Below are 7,625 nucleotides of genomic sequence, written 5' to 3'. Positions count from 1 at the left end.
TCTTTCTCTTTCTTTATTTATTTCTTTTTTTTTTTTTAAAAAAAAGCATATGTATAGGTGGTTGTGATTGTGGCTCACATCTTCCCTTGGTTTTACGTCCAAGAACGGCTTAAACGCCCTCTATGGGTCGGGGATAGGCTTCCCATCTAGTTTTCTTAAAAACTAGCAAATAGGGTCTTTTTTAGTCAGATTCTCAAGACTATGTCAAGCATGTTCTTTATGAAAATAGGTTCATAAGTCATGAATTGCACGATACTTATCTCGACTATGATGAGACTTAAGAGTCAATAGAAGATTATCTAAAGACTCTCTGTGTTTTGAAATAAATCCCACCTTTTGACAATTTTCACAGTTTTTGTGGAATACATATGACTCTTTAAATATGGTGGGCCAGTAAAATCCACTTTGTAAGATTTCTACAGTCCTCTTTTTTTACGAGAAATGATCCTCACGTGCCTTAGAGTGACAAAATTTAATGAAATTACTTACCTCATTATCGGGAAAGCATCTTTGAAATATTTGATCAGAACGATAATTGAATAAGTAAGGGTCATCCCAATAAAAGTTTTGCACGTTGCTCAAAAATTTTCTTTTGTCTTCGGTACTCCAGTGAGCTAGCAAAAATCCTGAAGCAAGAAAATTGATATTTTTAGCAAACCAAGGCATTGAACTAAGAGAAAGTAGAGATTCATCAGGAAAAGAATAATTGATTAGTGTGATGTCGGGTGTCGAATCTGTTGTCACTTCTGATAAAAGATCCGCATCAACATTTTCGATGCCTTTTTCATCATCGATGTCTTCCTGATTGGTCATGGCATGAGGAAATGGAAGTGCTGGCAGGGAATCAGTCTTTTCCTTGCAATATTCAGATTCAACCCCTTCCTTACCCTTAGAGATTGACTTATCATCTTTCTCACAAGGTTCAAGAGTGGGTTTTTTAATAACCTTACCACTACAAAGAGTGATGACTGATTTGACTTGATCCATGTGTTGACTTCCAGGACTACTTGCATTTGCATTGTATTGCCCCTTGGAATTCTGCTGTGGTTGAGATGGAAACTTACTTTTCTCTTGAAAACTGAGAGCAGATGTGAATTTTGCAAGAGTATCTTTAAAATCTGTTATGCTTTGAGCAAGTTGAGTGTTGATTGTCTCTTGCTTTTCAATGAATGCATACAAAGTTTCCTCAAAATTTCTTATAGGAGGTGGAGCATAAGGAGGTGCATATCCACGATAATTTTGGAAATTATGGTGTGCTTGAAATTGTGGTGGTGAAGTTTGTGCATTGTCACTCTTCCAACTGAAATTTGGGTGATTTCTCCAACCAGGATTGTATGTTTGTGAGTATGGGTTATGATTGGGCCTTTCAAAACTATTTAAAGCATGAGCTTGTTCATGGAGACATTCCTTAAAAGAATGCAAGGTTGGACAGTTATTGGTTGAGTGTTCCTTTGTTTCACATATTTGACACACAATGTTTTCAACAGATTTTAATTGACCACTCTTTTTCAATTCTAGTGCCTCGACTTTTCTAGCTAAAAATACAAACTTGGCTTGAAGGTCATGATCTTCCCTAAGGTTGTACATACCTCCACTAGATATATGAGGTTGAGTTTTACTCGGTGCCTCAGAAGTACCCGCGGTGTCCCAATTTTGAGCATTTTCAGCCAACAAGTCTAAGTACTTCATTGCTTCATCAGGGTCTTTATCTTTAAAAGTTCCATTGCACATCAATTCAACCATTTGCCTATCTCTAGGTGTTAACCCTTTATAAAAATCTGAAACCAATCTCCATGTTTCAAAACCATGATGAGGGCAAGTACTAAACAAGTCTCGATACCTATCCCAACATTGGTAAAATGTTTCTCCTGGTTTTTGAGTGAAAGTGGTGATTTGTCTTTTGAAAGAGTTTGTTCTATGAGATGGGAAAAACTTCTTTAAAAATTATTGTTGCATTTCATCCCAAGCACGAATGGATCCTGGTCTCAAATTTTATAGCCATGTTTTAGCTTTATCTTTTAATGAAAAAGGAAAAAGCTTTAATCTGATGGTGTTCATGCTACAATTTAAATTATTATATGTGTTGCAGACCTCCTCAAATTCCCTTAAATGCAAGTATGGATTTTCCAATTCTAAGCCATGAAAAGAAGGTAAAAGTTGAATAATACCTGGTTTAAAATTAAAATGAGATGCATCAGGAGGAAAAACTATGCATAATGGTGCACTTGTTCTTATGGGATTCATGTGGTCTCTAAGTGTTCTAGCACGGTTATTCTCATTATTCTCATTATAAAGTGATTGATTATCTTCTTCGGCCATATTTTCTGAAAATGATGAGGATACCTACAAAGTCTACCACTTGATGTACGTGACCACACTCTCATGCATGTGTAGGAATAGAATAAAAGGAAAAAAAAAAACAAAAGAAGAAGAAACAAAGTTATATACAAGAAAAGTGAAAAGAGAAAATAAAATAAATATTATAATTTATACAAAACATACATCCCCGGCAACGGCGCCAAAAACTTGACACGACTAAAAGATTGATGTCTTCTCCCAAGTGCAGGAGTGTCGAAGTAATAAATAACCCGGCAAGACCGGGGTCGAACCACAGGGAGGTTAATTATACAAATTATAAATAACAATAATAATAGTAATAACAACAACAACAACAACAATAATAATAATAATACTAATAATACTAGTAGTAGTAGTAGTAGTAGTAATAATAATAATAATAATAATAAAGAAAAAGAAGAAAAAGAAAAAGAAGAAAAGTTGATGAGAACTTTGAGATGGAAAATTAACGTAAGGATTAAACAATGTCAAGGCTAGAGGATCCACTAATGGTATGTCAAACAAGTATAGTATAAACTCTTATTATTCAATTGGAAACCACACACAAAGGAGGTTCCAATCAGATTATAGATTGTTAACATGATTACATTAGTTATCTTATTCAATTAATACTAATACTTGTAAATTTCATTAGTCATCTTATTCAATTAATGCTAATACTTGTAAATTTCGTCAAGCATTCATGATTATAACTTATGTTAACAACAAATCAAGTTCCTTTCATAGCTCAGGTGTCGGTTATACCATACATTATGGGCTATGAAAGTGCCAAGCATTTGTTGTACCAAGTGTTATACAACATAAATCAAGATTAGTCATTTAACAAGCAAAGTATTAAAGAGTGAACAAGATAACAAATACAAAACATGTTAGTATCAAACATTAAAGTCCATTTTAAGTTTACACTATACTTATTCTTACACCATTAGTGTAACCTTTTCACCTTGACATAATAAACTTAGTTAGACATAATGAAAGAAAGAAAAATAAATAAACAAAATAAGAACATAAATAAGATAAGAGTTAACTAAGTAAAGAAAAGGAAATGAAAGGCATAAACTTGATATTAATGAAAGCAAAGCATAAATATTACAAAAAATACAAAGAAAGAAAGGAAGAGCATGATCTTGATCTGGAAACCAAGATGCCTAAATACATGGCAAATGCCTCCTTTTATAGGCCAAAATTGGGAACTATTGATTTGATGACTAATTGATGAGTGGGTGGCCAACTCTTGACTTGGTGACAATCTTTGATGGCTAATTGATGAGTGGGTGGCCAACTCTTGACTTGGTGACAATCCTTATCTTCTCTTGTCTGCCCAAAATGTCATTGATAAAGTCAAAATTGGAGCCACTTGAAAACATGAAAGTTGTATACAATTGTCTCAGCTTTCTTGCGTAAAACATTCAGCTCATTTGGACTTCTAGAACTCCTGATATGGCCAAAATAGTAAACAGTGCTCGGGCTGGAGGACAGTTTCGGGCTTCTTTGTTGTTGCTACAATTTGGACTTGAAAATGGCCTTTTTAGATCTTGGACTCCATATGAAAGTTGTAGGCCTATGTCTTACCTTTCCATCCATATAAAGTAGACCTAAATCTGAGATCTATACCTCCAGATATGATCCAATTACCGAACAGTGTTCCGGTTTGGATTGCACCGACATCTCTTTTCTAATTTTGATCATCTTTTTTTGCCCTTGCAATTTAAGTTCTTAAAGTCATCAATCAATTCTTTCATTTATGTAATAGGCCTGGATTTAAAATGAACATTTACCACAAATTAAAGGTATCTTATATTATTAGATATATTATTATAAAACATGCTTTAGTTAAGGAGTTATTGATACTTCAAGTGCAATATCTTGTATTATTAGATATATTATTATAAAATATGCTTTGGTTAAGGAGTTATTGATACTTCAAGTGCAAAATGATGATATAAAACCATGATAAAAATGCACTTTTAAGTACTAATCAGCAGCCAGAAGTTAAGAAACACAAACCCAAAAATCATGCTCTCTTCATTCTTTAAGAGTAGTTGTTCAATAGTTATGCAAGGCTAAGCTCTTTTCTTGGTTGCAAGGACACAACAAACCTTCAGATTTCAAGAATCGTGAGATTTATTCTTCCTTTTATTTTCAGTTTATATTATGAATGTGTATGATTGTTTTCTTATACATATTTTATATGATTGTTGTTAATAATTGCTAGAACAGAACTCTAAGTTATTATTGTGAACAATTTATTGCTAAGTATGATATCAAAACCGGAGTTGTGATGCATGAACTTGTGAAGCAACTAAGCTTGATAATTATGGTGGAACTACATTATTAAACTTAGGGAGAACACTCAAATATCTAGTTCTTAGGGCTGCCATTGAACTAAATCATTAATGCGAACATTGTGATTGTTTGTTGGTTAGGGTTAGTTATATGGCGGATCTGTTAATTAACCAACATTAAGAAAAGATAAAAATTCAGAATATAAATTGTAGTTTTGTTTCAAGGATCGGTTCTAATTTCTGTTGGTGGATGTGTGCTTGTGATCAAGGTTTGTTTTCTTGATAAATTTTGATTTTAATTAATTTTGTTTGCTATTTTAATTTCTTATATATTTTAGATCATCACAAATCAAACCCCCCCTAAATTGCATAGTGTATATCACAAGAAATCTGAACAAAATCTTCCTTGTGGGATCGACCCCTTGCTTGCTCTATACTATCTTTTGTGTTGTGTTTTGAGCTAGGGTAATTAATTTGTGCGACCGCGACATCGCAATAAATTTTTGGTGTGCTTAAGAATAACCTTTTATAAGCTAAACAAAACCAGAAATGGCAAAACTATGGTGTTTTCTCAAAGAGTTTGTTAGAGAAGTTTTTTGCTTATTCTATCTTCTAACCTCTGTAGAAAGGCGTATTCTGGTTCTTTTTTACTTTTTTATGGTCTCAAACCTATCAAGAGAAGATAGCTATGAAGTTTAAACAATCATAGTGGTTTTCTTCTTAAATCATGACTGACTGAGTGAGCTACTTTAGAGAGATCATCATTACAAACTAAATATAAGCATGGAATATGAATAACTTATCCTTATAGAGGGAATGGTTTTCTACCATGAGGATCGAATCTCATTTGATTTAGAGGTTTAGAACTCCACCTTTATTGATTGAAAAATGAGCTCTCGATCAACTTAAAGCTATCAAATATAGGGAAAGCTAATTAGGGATAATATATTGTTGAGTTTATTAAGCCAAATAAGGTATAAACATGCGATAAGGATAGTTGATTCTTATTAAAAAAAAAATATGTTTCTCAGTCCATTAGTGGTGGTTTAAGCCTCTGAGGTGGTTAGATATGACATGTTTATTCACTTAAAGATGTTAACCTGATCAACCTTCTCGGCTGAAAAAGATGACAAACAAGGATTAAATGACATGTCACTTGTTCTCTTTATTAAAGACAAGTGATATGTTGTTTAGATTAAATCCTAGAATTAAAGTTTTTTAATTGGTATTTTGCAAACTTCAATTCGGTCCATGTTGTTTCAATTATTGCATATGTATGGCGTAGCAACGATCATCCTCCTAAAATATCCAATTATATATGGTGTGGTGAAGGGGAATGCAGTGGATAAGGAATTCTTGTCCTTTATTAGTGGAAAGAGGGAATGAGTGTTACCACCTAATATTTTGGTCACTAGAAATCCTAATTAGTCTTAATGATCGGGTACAGAGACTAGTTGTCTAAATAAAAGGTATTAGCACCTTTAATATGTCTTACATAAGGTTAACTGCATTGTTTGATTTTTTTTATATAACTAGAGTATTATTGTGTTTTCTAATTGTTACTCTATCTAAGGTTTAATAAAAGTCCTTTTCAGCAAGGAGATCTTTATATTATTGAGTAAAAACCTAATCATTCTAATACTGTATAAAAAGAAGAACTACCTTTTTATTTAATATATCTTACGTATAAGTTCATAATCTTAAATAATAAAAAAAACCATAGTTTTTTTAATATATTTTTAAAATATAAACCTAATTCTCATGGCTTTAATAAATTGGTTATTAAAGCTCAAGATGCATGCTAATATATATTTTTTTAATTTTATTTTGTATGAAAATATCATATGAATTTTTTTATATTTTTTAGAAACTTGGTTGTATGCATGAAAACAAGACATTTTGTTTATTATTTTTTCATATACATACATATATATATATTGCAACATTTCAAAGAAAATAAGGTATTTTAATACCGAATTTGTATCTTTACTATATAAAAATACAAACTAACATTAATCAAAATTGATAGAAAAATATATGAGAAAATCATAAATGTTTTGAAAGAATTTTTGAAATTTTTTTGTTTGTTTTTTATTTAATATGTAATATTATATTATATTATTATTATATTATATAATAATATATCAGGTTGGTCCCAACCTAATTATATGAGTTGAGCCCTACTCTGATTGGGTCAAGACCGACGCAAAAGAATTGAATCAAGATCGGCTAAAAAAAGGGGTTGGGTCATTGTCGACCCAACATATTCTTTTTCTATTTATTTTTTGTTTCATAGGGTTGAACCTAGCCCAATTGAATGGGTTGTACTGAAAGTCCAGCCTGAGAGACCATTATCTAGTTATTGTACTCAGCATAACAACTAATTAATTATAATTAGCTAGTTACTATGTTTCGCATCATAACCAGCTAATTGTAATTTATTTGCTGCAAAATATGAATTGCTCATGTTTTGCATTCAAATGAAATGGAGAAGGAAAGCATGTAATTCGACTCTAAACATTAATTTCTTTTAATTGAAAATTAAATTGTCTTAAAAAATTATTTTTTCTTGTAATTACCTTTATAAATTCAATTAGACCTTTAACAAAATCTAATTGGATCCCTAAACATCTAATTTAAAATTATTTTTTTTAAATTGAATTTTATTTACCAACAGGGCCTTCATCAGTTGAAATATATTGTTAAATTTCAATTGTTGTATTTTTTAACCTCCTTAACCAATTTTTGATTATTTTCTAAGTGCCTTAGTGTCCTCTTCTCACTAATATATTTTATTGAATTTCTTCCAGCAATGTTTTTTTAATTTTTTTGTATTTTCTCTTTTTTTCCCTGTGGAAACCCAAAAAAATGGGTAACAACATCAATTATGGCATATGCAATCTCAATTAACCTTGAAACTTTATAATTTTTGCAATCACGTTGTTGAAAACTTTGATTTAACTTCTTTGATTTGAACATCTT

This window comes from Populus euphratica, unplaced genomic scaffold (genome assembly GCF_000495115.2).
Source record: "Populus euphratica unplaced genomic scaffold, PopEup_1.0 scaffold805.1, whole genome shotgun sequence".
In the NCBI taxonomy this organism is placed as follows: Eukaryota; Viridiplantae; Streptophyta; class Magnoliopsida; order Malpighiales; family Salicaceae; genus Populus; species Populus euphratica.
The sequence above is the reverse complement of the archived record's forward strand: the minus strand, read 5'-3'. Positions refer to the sequence as shown.